The sequence below is a fragment of the Micropterus dolomieu genome, linkage group LG10, assembly GCF_021292245.1.
Source record: "Micropterus dolomieu isolate WLL.071019.BEF.003 ecotype Adirondacks linkage group LG10, ASM2129224v1, whole genome shotgun sequence".
Taxonomy (NCBI): Eukaryota; Metazoa; Chordata; class Actinopteri; order Centrarchiformes; family Centrarchidae; genus Micropterus; species Micropterus dolomieu.
The window spans coordinates 6,728,295-6,748,271 of record NC_060159.1 but is presented as its reverse complement, the minus strand read 5'-3'; the positions used below and the strand labels follow the sequence as shown (position 1 = coordinate 6,748,271).

The 19,977-nt window shown below is 41.1% G+C and overlaps 1 protein-coding gene across 2 annotated transcripts in view; it reads right to left on the bottom strand.

Moving 5' to 3' along the window:
- The window catches only part of flrt2 (fibronectin leucine rich transmembrane protein 2), a 40,359-nt gene that overhangs the window by 7,021 nt on the left and 13,361 nt on the right, over positions 1-19,977 (bottom strand). Inside the window, exon 1 of one of the 2 annotated variants that reach the window (XM_046060780.1) lies at positions 1,503-2,009. The exons of the other annotated variant lie outside the window; for it this stretch is intronic. The gene's annotated coding sequence lies outside the window, so the exon portion shown is untranslated. Of the gene's footprint in view, positions 1-1,502; positions 2,010-19,977 lie in introns of those variants that run through there. 2 annotated transcript variants of the gene reach the window in all.

Sequence of the window (19,977 nt, the reverse complement as noted above, 5' to 3'; positions counted from 1 at the left end):
TATAGTAAAGCACAAGGCCATTGGATTACAGTAGACCCCTAGATCCATTATTCCAAGTTTTATGACCCATCAAACATTTTTCCCCCTCTTCCCCCACATGACTGAAATATACTGGTTGTCATTTGTAGCTTTAATCTTAACTGAAGCTCCACCCTGAGTCAATGTTGGATGACACACAATAATAGGAAAGATGGGCTGGTTGTTAAGCACAGGAACGGCCATGAGCGTGGATTAAGGTGTCCTGCGGGGTTTGTCAAGGAAGAGGCGTAGTCCCATATTTCAGAAAATAATCTAGAATTCGTTCGTTTTAGCTAAACAAATTGCAGATCTGTTTTGTCTGGCAGCCATGACAGGGAACTATATTTTGTAAAGAAAGGAATACATAATAAGATAAAATAAAAATTAGCAAGTAAAGGAAATCCATCTACATTGTTTGCCCTTCTAGTCTGGCTTCTTTAAATTCCCTGTGTTGTTTGTTGACGAGCCTGCATGAGCTCTTTGTGGCAGAGATGGAGAAACAATCCTTTGACACACATCTGTGATCTACTTTTCTAAATTGAAAGAGCTAAATTTAATCAAATAAGCATGGGGGGATATAAGCAACCACATGAGGTGATAAAATGTGCTGCCACAGCAGCAGAATCAACAGCAGAAGGCATCAGCATCAAGATTATTATAGCTGCATAAATAAAATGTCAACAAATAACAACCTTAAAAAGAAGCAGGATATCAAGTTGGTCTTTACTTGACAGACCTGATAAATAGTGGACATGGATAGATCACGGAGGGAAAGTGATAGAAAGAATTTACTTTTCTTTTTTTTTTTTGTTTTTGTTAATTTAATTTCCAGCCGAGGGAGCACAGTTTCTCACCGCCAGATGAACACTGTGATATGTGCCCACGACAATCCGATTAGAACTGGATTTAGCGACAGAAACGCAATTAAAAGTTTAAAATGGATCGGGTATTTAAGAGGCGATAAGAGGCGGATCGGGTATACTTCAAAGCCTGCCCAGTGAGCGGTGTTCATTTGAATGAATTATTTCAAAGGGGAATTGAAAACCGTGCAGTGCATTGAGAGAACTACCCCCCCCCCCCCCCCACCCCCCCAAAAAAATAAATAAATAAAAAGAAGTCAGGTTTTCTCCGGGGTGAAAATGGAAAAATGTGGAGCGGTGCGCTTTGCTGATCTTTAACTCGATGAAACATTTACAGAAAAATTGTCCAAAAAAATGATAATTCATGTTGTAAAGACACTGTGAATACGTGAATTAATGTCACCTTATGACTATCTTTAAGGGCTATAAGTTACAGAGGTGAAAATAGAATTGTGGATCTGTTTTTATAGAGGCTTGGTTATGAAAACGTTCACATAGCCGATTGTAAATTTAATTAGGACTTTTATTTGAAAAGTAGTCGATTGGTATACAACTTAGGCCTGCAAATTTCCTCTACATTTTTGTCCAACTATGTCCTGTGTTATTGAGAAACAGCCACTGTACCTTTGGCGAGCCTTTATCCATTACACACCCCGCTACCGCGTTCAACTTTTCCCCTTTCTTTGAGCCTCTGTCCTTCATGCGGTCCTGCTGTATGACCGTGCGTAAAGGTCCGTTCGGTAACGCTGGTGCGAGTCGGTTCCGATCAGCAGCGTGAACCCGGTGAGTCTACGGAACAGCATATTTCCCTGCATGGGTCCCCCCGGTTGTGGCTGCGCGTCCGTCCGCACCGCTGTCCACCACTTTTTTTGTGCTTCACAACGGAGCTCCTCCGCTTTAACTCAACACCGTCTGCAGCGCGTTGAAGAAAGCGGCGGCAGGGTGATCGCAGAGCCCACTTTCCCCCTTCCACACTCTGCCCGAACGGTGAGGACGCACTCGCCGAAGTGTCTGCCGCCTGATCCGCCACGGGCCATGACGGCCAGCTGCGTCCGTCCGGTGCGCTGTTTAGTAGAGCTCAAACTTGCCTTTAGTGTCTACGCAGCTCAGACCCGGACTCCATGCGACTTGTTTTCTTAGATGGATTCAGTTGATAGTGCGACGTGTGTGCTCTGCTCACCTCTCTCTCCCTATCTCTCTCTCTCTCTTCCTCTCTCTCTTCCCTCCTGTCCCTCCTCCCCTCCTCAGAATAAAGAATGCATCTCCTCCAAGCAGCTCCGTGATGGCTTTAAGCCACAGATCCTCCCTGCTGCCCTCACTCTGCAGAAAATAGTTTGTCCCTCAACACACTTCATCCCTACATGCTATTTTCCTGACCTACCGCACCATGCGACAATGTCTGAGCTTTCATTTGCATTTTAATCACCAAATCCAGAAATTCGTCCTGAAGTCACATTCTCAATAACACATACCTGAAGGGCCTTATTGGCCATAGTGTTGCTGGAATATTTGCAGGCCTGCGGTGAGATTTAAAGACCACTGGTCCTATTTCTTTTCGGGAATCTTTTTAATTACAACTGCTTAGCACCGAGTAAAAAGCACAGCCTCGTCTTTTCACTTCCCGTGCTTACTTCTAGTGATTTGAAGCATTTAGACACAGCCAAGGCAATTTCATCTGACAACATTGCTTCCTCGCGCTGTACTGATTCAGCAGTGCACTGCTGAGCACATCCGCGCGCGCACACAGGCGCATTTGCCTGCATCTAGTTGAACTCTTTTCCCTACCTCCATGCGCGCGCGCTCATTCTTTTACACAACTAAAAACTTCGGCCACCAATAAAATATTTAAACACACACACACACACACACACACACACACACTATAAAGTAAATAAAAGTTGAAGTGAATTTAAAGTGAGAAATCACTTTTAAAAGAAGAAATAACACAACTAAATACAAGGTTTAACTCATATAACACACCCTTGCCCAATTCACTATACTCTGAGGTTTTGCTGTTAGGCCGACTGGAATGACCATTAGTTTAGGTTGGCAAATGTTAGTAAACTTAGATAGATTATTAACTTACATAGATATTGCTGTATAACTTGCATTATCAAATCAACATGCTGACTTTGACTTTTATTTTACTTGTGCTGCTGTCATTGTCACTTGTGGCCACTGTTGCTGCTGTTCACTATGTAGTCTTACTCACTTTAAAACTCACTTCACTGAGATATCGGTAAGCTTTATCTTTCGTGTTTGTTAACAAAATTACCAAAAAAGAGTAGAAAAAAAAGAGCTACATTTTTGGTTTTATTTGATATATTTATTGCAGTGACAGTGCCTCCTACTTTAGTGTTCCTTGAAGACATGCACTTGTGGTACCAATTGACAATGTCATGTGGCTAACGTTACAAAGCTAGCGTCTACTCCCTTGCCATAGTTCCCACTTTCCAAGTGAATTACAAACTTAAAAGCACAATATATTCCTCCCAAATGTTTAATGTTGGAAAGTGACAGACAGCTAAGACTCCACATTACTTGGGCATGTTGGAAAAAGAGGAAAAACATATATTATATCAATGTTCGCGGGCTATAGGCTATATACCTGCTAGCACAACATGGATTCTGACAGCCTGCCTCCTAGCAGTGCTGGTTATCAAATGTCAGTCATCGTTGCCATGGGACATGCCCACCCAGAGTATTGAAGCTGAAACGCTGTTTCCACAAATATGCCCAAAACAGTTTTATCCTCTTTTGAAATATTTTTAAATTATGTAGGCTAGCATAGCCGCAGTATCAGTACTATTTATTTAATCCCAAAGGAAAGGAAATATAAATTAGTGCCAAAAGAGAGGAGAATTACAATTTCAGTTTGACTTAAAACTAAAACTGTCATGTTCTGTGTTTTCCATGTTAGGTGAAACCCAAAGCCAGGGTCAGAAAGGCACACAGGAGTCACAAACTTTGTATTTAGTATTTATGGAGCCCTTTGACTTCTGGTGACCCATTTCTAAAGTAAATACCTGTATATACTGTAACTCATTATATACTGCAACAATTCTGTGTCTCCTGCTCAAATCACCAACGTCATTTTTTACAGATCAGGCCGCCCAGCCCGTGTGCCACTGAAGTCTTCTAATATGTCAACTCTCCATGAGATGATTTGGTTGTTCTCAGTATTTGCCTTTCATGTTTAATTTTGGCTGCCACGTCCCCGAGATGGACGGCCGTTGCGAGGCCCAGTCCACAACATTTAATTCCTTCATAAATCAAGCTTCTGTGTATGGCATGAATTATTGATTGAGTGAATTTAGAGGAAACTGCCTATTTTTATTTTCTCCTTGATGGACATGTTTTGCAGTAGTGCGCTCTATTCTTGGTCAGTGCCGCATTATGGGATGTCTCTTTCTGGCACGCAAATGGGGATAAAATGACAGACACTTAAATGAGTTTAAGAGGGGTTACGGGCAAATATGCTCCCTTCTTTTGTCTGGCATGTTAATTTCATTTTGGTCATTGTTATCAAGCAAAAACCTGAGATGTAAAATAGCTTTATCATATTGATTGCATCAGATTTAAACAAGGTTAAACATGTAAATAAAGCTTCTGTAAGTGAAAACATTAAACATCTGTATTATGCCTTCTTCTGGTAGCCTTGCATTTGGAGAGGATATATTGTGTATATTTAAGGTCTATATTGCACCAGTGCAGAGAAATATTTCAGTCTACACCCTCATCTGAATCTCCAAGTGGAAATCCCCCTACTCTGCCTTGCCCAGAGATGTTCCCAGGATTTTGGTGTGGCATATTTACTCTGCACGCTTGTGTACCTTGATAAAACTACAGATACACATGACCCCAGAGCACATCAAAGCCTGCTCTGTCCATCTGCTCCTGTTCAGGCCGCAAACAGTGTTAAAGGAGGGTGGGTTGGTTGGGTTGGGGGCTAAAGCCCACTCAGATATGTAGATATGTTTATCCCTTGGATATATATTCATTCTAGTCCCCGGAGACATCATTAGCTTATCCCATTTCTCCCTGCATGAATTTACATCTGGACACTGAAAGGCACTTCAAAGGTGCCAACAACATCAGTGTTTAAATACCTCCCCACAAGAATTGGCAAGATCTTTGAAAGAACTTACTGTGGGAAGCCACGGTAATATCGCAACTCGCTGAAGCCATGATGTAATCAGGCCCTTCCCTTGAGATTCCAGTAGCTTAAAGAGAAATATGCTGATAATGTTTAGAGTGGGCGATCAATGCGTTCATTAATTTCTAAGGCAATGTAATTATGTTTACTCCTGTCGATTAGCAATCTACATGCATCTAATGTCACAGCAGGGCTCCCAGAAGAGAATGGAACATTTTCACAGCCGAGGAAACTAGTTAGCCAACAACGTACTGTATATTTTACTCAAAGAGAGAGAGCTGAGAGGAGACAAGGGCGCCAGAGGATTGCACCAACTCACCCTCTAGACCAAAATTCCTTTTTTCTTCCATTTCTGGCTTTTTTTATTGCTCTGTTTCTGTGCAAACATCATGATTGACATATACTGAAAAACATTATATACAGCACACACAACAAATACCAAATAAACACTTTGTAAGAGGACATGGTATTTCCCAAATGATTAAATGTAGCCCTCTAATTAGAAGGCAAACAACATTTACCTCTCCACCTTTCTTCCATGTTAAAGTTAAAAAAACAACCACTGGCTGTCATGTAAGAAAAGTCAATACAGCACGGCTCCATCTGAGCCTTCCTAATGTCACATGGGGTGCTAGATGTGGCATTTAAAATTTAGAAAATATGTACCTGTAAGGCTTAAAGTTGCTTTTATAAGAAGAGCAAAACGTTCTCTTGGGCTGTCAAAAGGCCACCGATCCTCAATCAGGGACATTTCATGAGCAGGAACGAAGGCAGCGCGCTCTCACGTGAGCATGTGAATTATAGGGCAGGCAAAGTGGACGTAGTGTGCTGAGTGAATGCTGCCCTGTGCTAATGCCAGGCTGTAAAAACACTGACTTGACAACAAGCAAGCCCCTGTAGTTCTGCTGAGGGAGGGATGGGGGAAAGAGAGGAGCAGAGTGAGAGGGGAACATAGTGGGGGGAAAGAGAAAGAAGAAAAGAGGTGGGGAGCTTTAAAATCGCTCTAAAGAGGACATGAAGAGAGGATTGTGGATTACTTCTGTTTCTGACATGTGGCTGCCGTGTCATCCTTGTGCTCCTAAGATTTAATACCTCAGACAACTGCTTAGCAACGTGTAATTGTTGAGATAAGTGGTGGCCATTTTGTGCTGACATGTGCTGCTCTCTGCTCTGGAAGATAATATAGCTTAAAGGAGCAATCCACCCTCGGAAGGTCTTACTTTCTTTTACATCTCCAGTTTTTGATGTTCAGTACATTCGTAGCAGTATGTCATGGTCAAGCGTGGCCCTAAATTGTGCTTTTCATGTATTACCAACACATTTCAGTCAGAGCTAAGCCGAAAATCGAATACCGGGCAATCTCTAAAAAGCACAGAAGAAAAGAGCAGCAAGTGGAGGCGGGACAGTATTCAGTTCTAACATTAACAGTAGGAATAATAACACTAATAATAATAAAAGTAATAAAACATAATATAGGGTTGGCCTTCCTTTGCCTTTCAGGTTTATTCTTTTTGTGATATTCAACACGTTTAACAGCAGTTACAGCTGTATTTCCAGAATCCGTCATAGCTGTTTTAATGACCTGGATAAGAAAATATCCCTTCTGTTTCACCATAAAAAAGCTTTGTGTTGCACCTGATTTTAGTCACAGCTAAATTAAGATGGAATTTAGATGGAATTTCTGGAATGTACAGCCAATCATCATCGCCAGAAGATGAAGCCCACAGATTTGGGTGATCATCTGACTCTTCCTCTAGTGCCACCAGCAGGTTGACATTTGTGTTTTATGGTGACATGTCTTAACAACTACTGGATAGATTACCACGAAACTAATGACTATAACTAATGACATCCCCATCAGCATCAGCTGCAAATGTAAATTGAAGTTGTGACTGAGAACTGAGAACATCGCCGGTCCCCAAGAATTGTCTTTCAAATACAAAAATGCCAAATGTTTCTTTCTGTGTAATTATGCAAGAGATTAGAAAAAAGATTGCTTTTTTTTTTTTTACTTAGCTGCGTTATCTCCAAAACCTGTGAAGCACTTTATGCATGGTTGTTTTTAGTATTAAAAGGCTTAAATGTGTGTGTTCTGAGAACTTTACAAATCAATATATTTCACCTTATTTGGTGAAAATGTGCTGTGAAACAGGGTTCCTTATCGTTTTATACATAAGAAGGACACAGCACATTTGTTAAAAAACAGCCGTGCTGTTTAGGAGTAAAAGTAAAAGGACCCTCGAGACAGCAACTTACAAGAGATCATCAGAGAAAGAACAGAAGAGGAGAAAAATAGACAGATGCCAGGAAAGAGCAGGTCTTGGGGTCATGCGAAAGATGGGCCTGATCCCACCTCCAATCCCTGCAGCTTTTCATTTGTTTGAAGTCACATCTGGGCTAAATTTCCCCTCCTGAGTTGAGCAAAGAGGAAGTCTTCTGGGTGGGTGGAAGGGGGCTCCTGCCTCCCAGGCTAAACTGTACAAATACTGTAGATCCATGAGTCACTAAACAAACCTTTACCCAGACCCTGATTCAGTGCGCATAACAGTGGATCAGTGATGACTACTGGAATGACACAGACGTCTTATCACACGCTCAGAGACACATGTGAGCAAGATAAGTAGATATGTTTAATCCATTCTGCCAGACTCTGTAACATCTTCAAAATGGGGGAGTGAGGTGTGGGCCACGAAAGACTGAAGATCTCAAAATAAAACATTAACAGTTATCACAGTGCCTCAGACAAGAGCATTACACTTATTTAATCACAAAGGTCATGATAGTTAGCATTGTGGAGAAGCCGCGCTGTCTTGAGCTGCACATTATTCAGCTAACCAGGAAATAATGTTTACATTTACTTCTGAATAAGCTTTAGTTCCATCACACAAAATGTATTTTTCTGAGTTTTCTCTAATCTTTCCTGTTATTTCTTTTAAACTTTTGACTATTTCACCTCTTCAGGGTTGGAAATTGTTCCAATGAAACAGTGTGAAACAAAAATCTATCTCACTGGCGTGCACTCTGGGGTCGCAAGTAGGCGCCGCTTTGTGTCGAGGGTTCACAAGCAAAAAAAAAAAGAAAAAAGTGGAGAACCACTGCTCCAGGCTATCTTGTTGAAATCCATACATTTCATCAGAATGGCCAAAACAATACCAATAACAAATAAGATGATAAAAAAAAAAAAAAACATGACATGTGCAAGTATTTAACATGGAATGTTTATTAAGATTGTATATTGTGTAAAATAAGGATTATGATCCATGATACCAATTTAATGAACTGCAAATACCACATACTGATCCGTGCCTAGTGGAATATGAAATATTAAAAATTTTACACAGAAAGTTGAGTTTTTTCGTCATGAAGAGTCTAACTCTACAGTTGTAGAAAATCTTAAAACTTTCCAAAGTTGTAGCATGTGATGTCATCAGACTTATCTCAGCTTGGAAACTACAAATTATAAGAGACAGCTAGCATTACAAGCTTTGGATGTGGGCATTTAGCAGGCCGGGAAGGTCTAATGGAAGACGCAGTTGAGTTGTATGATAGGAAATGGAGGATCCAGTGTTTGGCGTTTGACCCATACTACAGACCGAAAGTCAGGTCTTCGCTTCAGCTGCTTCAATTTTCACCGTTATTTTAAAAAATCTATCTGTTACGAGTCCCCCAACTTTATGGAAGTGCAATACTGCAGATCACTGGACACAACCAAAACAGGTCAGGATCTCCTGTTGTAGGATATTTTGTTAAAAAACAAGAAACTTATTATTAATCGCCACAAGTATATATGTTTTACTGTAAAGACATATGCAAGTATTTAATATGGAATCTTTATCAAGATTGTCCTGAGGGCATTTTGGCTAATTTAATGACACATGTTTATAGTGCTACATGCCTTGTGAATTTTGAGAATATCAAATGTTCCTCATTTAACCTTGTTTTATTTATTTGTTTTCTGAGGATATTCAACTTAATTTAATTTAAAGAAGATTAAAGTGCATGTTTCGATCCCCTTCATTTATTTCTTACATAATTCTTCATATGAGCCAGCGCTTTACATTATACATACATTATAGGTGAAGACAAACAAGAGAGAGACAACAAATTAAGAAATACACAGTGTGATATATGCCAATCTGAAAAAGAATGTCGTAACCCTGCACAGTTCTCTCTGGTCACCTTGATTTAATCAGGACCTTACAGCCGTGGACAGCTGTTTAAAGGCTGAGCCTGTGCTTGAATGACAATCTGTGTTTCTCTTTGGCTTTCCCCTCCAACTAATTAACTAAGCCCTGAAACACCAAAACACCACGGTCCCCTGAACCTTTTTCTTTCTGACAGCCTCCCCCTGCAGCTGATTTATTATTGCATGATTTCAAATTAGCGCTGAGTGCAGACTGTCTCACAACAATTTACACTCACATGACCTGAGACACGTATTAATTACTAGATTTTAATTAGAGATAATTACAATATAGTGCATTTAATGTATTTTCATGTACGTAATTATAATTCTAAACCTTATTTACTTAACGGGGAATGAAATAAAAAGGCCATCATTATTGTTATCGTCTTTATTATTATCATCATTTTTATTTAATTTGGCGAGTTAGATTAACCAAGACACACACACACACACACACACACACACACACACACACTCTGGGGATGAGGCATTAAGGTTGTGCGTTTTCGCTCGACTTCTACAGTCCTGTGTCTTCACTTTGAGATTAAATACTATGCCAATCGTTATTCCTCATGGAAAGTTTTAATTGCCCGGGAAGCAAAGAGACATTTTAACCTGCAGTGTGGGAGAAAGCATACATTGCATTGGCTGTTTGAAAAGCATCGTATTATCTATTTCAGCCCTCCCCTTGTCTTTCAGTGTGAAAAATCCCCCCGATGCATGAGGCAGGAATTTGGATAAATCCAGATTACATCAGAAGCCAGGTGAAACATCTTACAAAACAGACAGCTAAAAATATAATTATACTGTCAGACACTGCTAAGCTACAGTGTTTAATCCTTTGCCATACTGATGCCATTGCTTGTCTTTTCCTATCAAGTGTCGTAATTTAATATTCTCATCCCATGCCTTAATATACACTTCTTCCCTCTGGTTAATTCATCATCATCATCCAAAAAAAAACATTTTCAGGTGATTTATTCTAGTAACAATCACAGTATTAGCCTTGGCAAGCTTTACTGTAACTTAATGCTTAATGGTATTAAGGCCTGGCAAGTGTTCATTTGATCTTATTTTGGAATATTGCTCACAAATTGAAATAAAACAACTCATAACAACATGCCCCGGAGATACACAGATGCAGATGAGGCTGCTGGGTGTTTTTCTGTTTTCTTTTTCCATCACGTGTTGACAGCCTTAGTACTTTATCTTTTGTTTACAAGATCCTCCAGTGCTGCTCACCATGTCGTGAAAAACATAAATGAGATTTCGCTAAATAGCATTTTTGCCCCATATGGTTTTGCTGAGGCAGTAGCCCCTTTAAAACAATCTGCGGTTCCATCTGGTCACTGTGGTTTTTGCCCCTCGCCAGTTTGGGTCCCCCCACCCCCACCCCCACCCCCGTGCTTTCACTTACTGCCACAGCATGCTGCCCCAGTTAGAGAACAGTCTCACAAAACATCCTGAGGGTGTCTCTAGGTGGACGCCTACATGAGAATTGCCGCTTCGCTCAGGGTGCTTCTGGGACGCCTGATGAATCAGAGCTCCTTGTTCAGCCTTTATTGGCCTCGTCTTTAAATCCCATGAAGGAAAAGAACAAAGAGGCACAGAGGAAGAGAGGAGGAAAGTTGAGGGGATGAGGTTGGTGTGAGCAATAATGTCAGGCGTATCGATTCAGAGGGATCTGCTTTCATTGCTCATCCCTCACAGGGCAGCAGATCACTCTTCCTCCCTCACTCAGGTGGCATGGGGCCCAACCTTGGCGCCTGCCACCCTGCCCAGATTAATTGAAGCATGCTGTTGTAAATGAATCACATATGGCTAATATCTCCCCACTTTCCCCTCTCAAGCACACACAAGCATCGCCTATCCTCGTTTATGTTCTATTTCAGGAACAGGCGACTTCACTCATGTCTCTTTCCTCTTTTTAAGGAAGTGCTGCTCAACACAAAAAAAAATAGAGAAAGGAAGAAGAAAATGTAAAGGTAGCCAAGGTCAGGTGCTCATCGCTTTGAGTTCACTGTAAAATTCATGACTTTCCCTTTTGGTTTTTCATTTGTCTCCTTCCACAGCATACTTTATGCTCTTAACTTGGCACAAAGCAGATTAATTGCGCTGTCGTACAAAAGGTAGGAATAAGCCAGCGCACCTGTCCCTGATGCCACCTAGCATTAAGATGAATGCGTCATAGCTTTGGTCTTTATTAGTTATTTATAAGACCCACTGCCCAGAATAACAGCACTAAAAGAAGGGGACAGAGTGAACAGACGCAAATGGCGTTTTTGGCACTACCCTTCACAGCAAGGGAATATAAAAGAGTGATATATGTTGACCAAAGTGGCGTTGACAACAATGTCTTGTCAGGCAGCTCCATCAGGTTTTAAGTCAACACAGCATGGTTGTCATGTTAACATCATGCACAGTTGAAACAATGTCAGCGACCCACAGGAGAAACGTGTTTTTCTTAATAAATCTTGAGATAAGTTGTTGTGAGCCTTTGATGGTCCCACACAGAAAAAAAAGCCACGGAAAAGGTACAATGTTGCATTTTTTAGTTCCTCTAGGCACCAACACCAAAAAAATCCATTATTTTTGTTTCAATTCACCACACAGGTTTGGAATTATGAGCCTCCACCAAACTTTTCAGATGTCCATTTACAATAAAATTACACTTACAACAACTTGCATACATTGTCACGATGAAATAAAAGACATGTTTTAATTAATGCTTTATACAGACAAGGTATATGTGTAATCAATAAAATGTTTTACATACAATATGAGTTTTTTAATGAATAAAAAAATGAACAGCCATATAAAAATAACAAAAAGTTATGATCATGATTTGGTCAATGTCCACAGATGTTACTGTGCCTATTTGCAGTATAAACAGTGTTAGGATGGATTAGACACTGTATTTTTAATTAAAACATCTAAAAAAAATCATATCTGTATCATGCTCACCATCTGAATTCAGCATGTTAGCGTGCAAACATTTCACTAAACAAAAAACACAGTTGAGGCTAATGGGAATGCCATTAGTTTTAAAGGTATCTGGTCATAAACCAGAGTACTGGACAGGACAACAGTAAATGGGCTGTACTTGTATAGTACCTTTCTAGTATTCCAACCACTCAAAGCACTTCACACTGCATGTCACATTACCCATTCACTGATGGCAGAGGCTACGATGCTAGGTGCTAACTGCTCATCAGAAAGAAACTAATCATTCACACTCACACACTGATGGCACAGCCTTCTGGAGCAATTTGGGGTTCAATATCTTGCCCGAGCACATTTCGATATGCAGACTGGAAGAGGTCGGGATCACCAAAGTCAGTAGGAGTAGTCTGGGGAACATGAATGTCTGTACAAAATATCATTGCAATCCATCCAACAGTATTTTGGTCTGGTCCAAAGTGGTGGACTAACTGACAGACCGACATCGTCATCCATAGCATAGGTAATAAAAACATGACTACCTTTGGTGGTCATGGCGCATAGATAAGATGCTTGCCTTTGGTGTGGGAGACCTGGGTTTGATTCCCACTGTGAGACATCCACCATTGTGTCCCTGAGCAAGACACTTAACCCCTAGTTGCTCCAGAGGCGTGTGACCTCTGACATGGATAGCAATTGTAAGTCGCTTTGGATAAAAGCATCAGCTAAATGTAAAAACAGCACCATAAACAAGCTGAGCTAAGAGTGTATTTCCCGCCACCACCTTCCTCAAAGTCACCCACCTGAAAAGGTTATTTTTTAAGAAGATGTCACAACTCATGTGCACTTCCTAACTGATGAGACAGTTGAGAATACCATCAAAGGAAGAGTGGACTTTGTACTATTCGTGGGATAACTCTGTTCCAGTCAAATGAGATTTGGAGCTCTGCAACAGGCGTTTACAGGCTATGAGCTAATATCTGAAGTGACACAGGATGTCTGATATTTAACGAGAACACAGCCTTTCACAAAGCCACAGTGCCCTATTGGTCCCCTCTTATCATCAGCTTGATCATGGTGTATTCACCAAGTTGGCAGAGCCCCTGATTGCATGGTTAGAAATTCAAGTGGTAGATGTATCAGGTTTGATATGAATATTATGTGGTTTACCCTTGGGGACAATTCCATTTGTATGACCCCCCCCCCCATCCCCTCTTTGTCTGAACCCTTTTGGATTTGTCACTTTGCATTTACTTTAAGAGGTAAAGCTTTTAAACAATCGTAATAATGGAAAGCATGCTTCGGTGGTGACACCGCTGTGATCTATATCAAAGCCATCTGGAAAATAAAAGTCCTCGCTTCTCTTTAAAAGCGCGTTCGGGCTCTTGAAATCCTGTTTCTTGAATTTCCACTTTACATCCTGGGTTGAGGGGGCAAGCTAGTGAATCGGTCCATGCAAATGTTCTCTGTGATTGCACTTCAAACGGTCTGAGGATGATGACGTTAAATTTAGATGCAGTAAACTAAACCCTTGTCTATCATTGTGGTTGTGTTCATCCCCAAACGCCCTCACATTCCCTGATCTATCTACAAAAACAGATGTTCACGGCCCCTTATGATTCTTACTTTTGAACGGTGACCTGCTTTTATTAAATGCAGTCTTGATGTATGCAATTCTCACACTAAATCCTATGTTTCGTCTCCCAGCGTGCACTGCCCACATGCATTTGTCACGCCGAGGCACTTGTTCGACCCACTGTTGTGATTAATTGTGTGGTTCTGCACAGATTTACTGTGATAGTCCCTGCTGTCAAAGAATGAGTGTGTGGCCTGGCTCTACATCCACCGTGGTCTGCAGTGGTTAAACAAATAGACGAGAGGCAGAGCATGCACACGCTGGAATGGTGGGGTGGTTTGTAGGTGCTCATTCTGCACACTGATCCTCTTTGTTCTCCGACCGACCTTCCTCCAGACACTTTTATTTGACAACGAGGTGTGCCCCGCAACAGCCGATCGGAGCTGATGTCCCTATGCAGCAGGCAGGGGTGGTGATTATGACTGTCATAAAACAGCCTTGGTTCCATCTCCTGGGTGTATAAAAGGAGGAAAACAATAGCTGGTATATGTGTGAAAAAAAGAAGACCAAGGGAATGGCAAAAATCCCCCCTCCTGTTATTTAAAACTGTTAGTTAGCTAGCAGGTATTTCTCATGACTATCTGCTTTCCCCTGGGTATCTGGTATCTTCGGGGAGAGTCTGGAAATGCCTCAGCAAGGTAGTCGGAATGCAGAGACTGCACATGGAAGCATTTTAGATGACTGCAGAACAGGCAGCCGCTAGAGAGATGTAAGACGAAACATTGCTCAATGTCCTCTTCAATGTATCTCTTAGAAAGAGAGTGTTAACACATGTTCCATTCCCATATAGCCCTATGGGTGTGTGTGTGTGTGTGTGTGTGTGTGTGTGTGTGTGTGTGTGTGTGTCTGGGGTTGCAAAATAGTAACTGCCGTGTCATAGCGGGGGTTGTGTAGAAGTACGCCCCTGGGACTTGGCTGGCTCAGGGCCAGCTCTACTGATACGTTAACAAGAAGAACTTGTTCTTATCAATGGGGTGCTTTATTCCTGCTGTACACACACACACACACACACACACACACACACACGCGCGCGCGCACACACACTGAAACATCAACAGACACACAGACTAGAGACAGACAGAAATGCAAACATCAAATATTCAAATAAACTCGCAGACAGACAAACATGTACACACACACACACACACACACACACACACACACACATAAACAGTGACCAATAGGCTCACAGACAAACAGACAGACGAGCACATAAACCAGTCTCAGAGACCGACAAGCACACACACAGATGGACAGAAAGACACACACACACAGCCAACGGGTACAAAATCAGTGCTGACATCAGGAATGCATCTCCAGATCCTCATTGCAGCACCTCACACAAACACACACACACACACACAAACACTCCCTGCATGTTGTTATTTCTAGTAAGAGGAAACTGAATCTTTCAACTAGGAGGAATTATGCAACAAAAAAGACAAGAGAGAGATCTGTGTGTGTGTGTGTGTGTATGTGTGTGTGTGTGTGTGTGTGTGTGTAGGAAGTTCCCCAATGGTATCTGGATCTTTTGCTTTTGATCATGGTGCTGTTAGCGTACTAAAACGAGACTTCAGTAATATTGATACTTTAGGTATTGATCTGCCCACCCCTAGCCCTTTCACTGACCAGAACACAGAGAGTGGACAGGCATGCTTGCTAGGAGAGCTTGAATCTCAGAACCTGTTGAGATAACAGAGGCCTGAGTGGCATGGATCAACAACACATGGGTTAGGGTTAAGGCCTGCTCCTCGGGGGAGAGAGCGAGAGCTGGAAGAGTGAATAAAAAACATAAAACCAAGACAATGGGCTGAAAGATGCAAAAACACAGAGTGGGTGCATCCTTCTCTGTGGGTTAGTGCATTTTTAAGCCAGTGTTTCTCACCAGACTTGGTGCCATTTTAGCATGGTATTTCAGGAGGCGCTACAATAAGGGCTAAAGACAGTCAACAAAAGTCTCCCACAGATTACATGAGAGATGACTGACTGCGGTCTTTTTGTGCAAGAAGGATATTAATACGTATAGTATATATCTGGCTATTTGCAGACCAAATCGTTAAGCGCTGCATACCTGGGTGTAAGGTGGATGACAGACGCAAATGCAAGAGAAAAGGCTGAAGTAACAGAAGTCTGAGATCACTGATTGTAGTGGTTGATAGGAGTAATATGAGTAAAAGCAGGAGGAGAGGAGAGTTCTGTCACCTCCTTGGCTACTGCTCCTGCTGACTTTGGGGTGAAGTAGAGCAAAGTGCAGTGCAGTGCCCAGCCATCCCCTGCCCTGCTAATCTTTCAACATAGCCTACCTAAATGAAAAGGCTTTTTGACAGAATTTAATTACAAACAGCATTAGGCACTTCTCTCTCTCTCTCTCTCTCTCTGTGTGTCTTTCACAAAATGCCCTCATACGTCCAGTTCGCATCGCTGCACACACGCAGAACAAACACACGTACAGCATGTGTAAAACACAGCTCCCACTCTCAAGTAGTACCAAGGCCAAGTCCTGCATTACTCACGCCGTGCACACACCATGTCACGTGGCTAAACAAAGAGTACAGGTCTGTGCGGAGGCAACGTGTTAAAGCATTTTTATCCCCCTCCACAATATGTAATAATCGCTGAAAAAGTCTAAAAGCTCTGCCGTGTTTTGCCACTGTGAGAAGCTTCTGCTGTTGTGCTCTGCTGCTGCCTTTTGCCTTATACACCCCGGAAGTCACAAGATCCTGTTGTTTTCAGAAATCCATTAAAAACAGCTTGCAGGATATAAAGCATGCGGCTGCCTTGAGTAACACACTCCATCATTTTTAAACAACACATGTATTGTATTTTGTCCCTCATGTGACTTAATCACGCAGCTCATTATTGTGTTTAATGAGGACTACTTTCACTTCTGCCATTACTGAGCACTTTTACGACACATAGTTTCAGTACTTCTAGGGAAGAGGTAAAAGGAAACATAAAGTGGAAGGCAATTACACGCAGTTTCTGCATATTCCAGTTCCACTGCTATTGTTGCAGCGTGGATGTGGGTTTGATATGATTGTAAGCGCAGTCATTGCGGTATTATAAAGTCCCCTAAGGACATAATATATGTATTACTGTAAATGATGGATTAAATTAGACATTCATTGCAACAATATCATTTTTTAGCAGGAGCCTGGTTTCTGGGAGGTAGCAGAACAGAGTTTGCACTGTGGTAAATGTGGTGGTGTGCTTCTGTTTTAGAACCTAAAACTTAATTCATGCCTGGTTGCTTGACACTCACAAAAGCAGAGAAACGAAATGGACTAATCAAACAAGTACACTCCTCCACTACAGGCTGCATTTTCACTCATGGAGCATAACAATAAGCAGAATTCAGAATTTGCAGTTTCATATCCATGTGTTCATGTCATTCAGGTGACAATACTACTTTCTTTGCCAGCCGCAATTAAGTTAAGTGGTGAGTGTAATGAAAACATTTCATGACACTGTGGAAGGATGCTTTTCATTGCCTGCATCATTGTAAAATTTGAATGTGTACAATAAAACTGACGAAATTTGAGGATGAAGATTTTTAATTTATTTTGCATTTTGAAAATAAACCATATGTCTACATCATAGACATATAGGCTACACCCTTGGCGAGTAAAAGTGAGTTTCTGAAGTGGTGAAACTGTATCCTTACTGAAAGCAAAAGCTGCATCTTTGTAGCCTGCATGGCAGCTGGCATGGCGGACAGTTGCTCTTTTACTTTAATGTCATGTTGACTTATTCTTAGCATTTTGACTTGCTGAATAAATAAAAAAACCTTCATCCTCAATTTTTCCCCCTTAACATGGCCCGAATACTCCGTCGTGCTAATGTAACCAATTTAAAATCAGAAATAACTTTAGAGTTGCTCGTCTAAGTAATGCTCCGTTATGTCAACAGTTTGGGGTTCAGCTTGATTTCTGACTCACGGGGACTTTAATGGAGGGCTGATATTAATTTCACCTCTGTGCATTAACTCGAGAAAGTAGTCTGGGTGGTGTTAGCTTGATGTGGGGGCTGAAGGTGGGGCAAGCAGCTAACCCCAGCCAAATTAAAAGAAGTGACTCCCGGTAACAAAAAATGCACCTCCAAAGCGGTCTTATTTACATGTTGTATCTTGTTAGCTGCTGTCCACTTTTAGCTGGTTTGCTAATATTAGCCACCGGCCACTTTCAGCTGCCTTGCTAATGTTACATTTAGGAATCCGCCGGGTTTGTTCAGAGTTGGAGGGTGTGTGAACTGTGACTGCTGTCAGAGGGACTAAGCTAACATCAGCTGACATCAGTCAATATACCTCTGAACTGTAGGCTTGTTAAACTGTGGTCGCCTTTTCTGTTTCTACACGTTAAATACAGACAATGTAATTCATAGGTGTGGAGGGTTTGGAAATTGTTTAAAGGCACCGGATTAACAAATGTGATGAAATTAGTAATAGAAATTTTAAAAAAATTATGGAAGAATATAATGTATAGAAACATTTTATATTCAGCATGAATTTGCTTCAGCTCTGATATTAGATTGAATGTTTTCTGCAGATGCTACCCTTTAAATACACTTTAAATTGTTCTAACAGTAAGGATCTTTGTCCATTACAGTTGTGTTCAGGGACTTCTGAGATTAAATACTACTATGTAAGGCATAAAAAACCAAACAAAATAAATGGGCCACCTGATGTGAGTTTAAGTACTTTTACAATCAAGTTCTCTTCTCCATAGTCATTTAAGGCTTTTATTAAGGCAACTTGTCACTCCTCTAATGCCTGCAGTGCGTATGGAAAAAACTCCCCAAACTTTACTCTCCCTTGAAACAGTTTAGTGATCTCTGCAGCCGAGTCAATAAATAGGAACACATAACTTCTTTTTTTCCACTCCCAGCTCAGCTCCCACAGCTCCTCTCCGCTGTGCATGATCCAATTTCAGCCAGACGGAGGTGATCCTTCCTCGAGGCTCGTTCGGATGGAGGCCGCTGGGCCGTTTACACAGCGGAGTGAGAATGAGGGATTTCTAATGACTCTGCACTCTGATAGTCTTCCAGTGGTGCCCAAGGCCTCTCGCCAAGGACCTTCCAACTCGACACAACTACTCATCAACCAGTCACATAATTCTAGAGTATAGGCAGAGCGTGGGGGGCCTCCGAGTCCAGGAAGCTCGGCCGCGTCGAGTGTTAGCAGATGCTGAATTGATGCTTTTTTAAAAACTCTTTTTACACTCATCTCTCTGAAAAGTCTCACTCGGCAGAGAATTTTGAACATTTACAGTGTTTATCGTCAAAATTGTAACATTAAGATGAGTTAGTATATATATCATCGCCAATTGCCATATGAAACCTATGATGTCCAGTAGGAGAGATTTGAAGGAAAAATCTGTTTTTGTTAATGCATATACAATCCATAAATAATGAGTGCCATGTCAAAAATATTAATGATCCCCTATAACTAGGTAATTAGTGTTGAAGCTGTCCTGCAGTATTAAGTAACATTAAAGCTTTCTAATTATTCCTATATAGTAAAACAAGATGGATGTCTTAATTCTGTCTGTATAGAAAGGAAGGCTGCCACGTTCAGTCATGAACCTTTAAGAGATAATCAAATTTTTATCAATTTTGTTGTTATCAGCATTTAGTAGATTTACACATACATGATTGTTTTCTCCAAATGTTTCCCTGCATTTTGCGGCCATAAAAATGTACTGTAAATGGAATCACTGTCACTCTTAAAGACTTGTTCTGTTGTTTTTCCCTAACCCCTAACCCTTCTCCCTTTTCATCAGTGCAATGTTTTTCATTACAAATCCTTCGATTCTTCAAATTACCAGTGAGGTTAAGAGTGCAAAGGTTTTCAGTGATGCATTTTTCCCACTGTTTACTTTGATTTAAGTTTTGCGTGGCCTCTTCTCAAACTATCCAGTAATAGCTATCAAAGTTACGCTCAAAGCGATGGGCTGTGGTTTTTGCATCGACATCACTGTCTGTCAGTGAGATGTCTGATGGATTTTGATTGAATTTTTTAAATAATCATCCTTATTTTTGTTGTTGTATTTTTATCTTAGTAATATCTTTGAAGACAACCTACTTACGCTGCAATACCCCCAAGATCACTTGTCAGTCAATCAAATGTGTCCAAACTGTGATGTCATTATTCTGTGGATTTTCTGTTCCTGACTTTTAGCTTTTT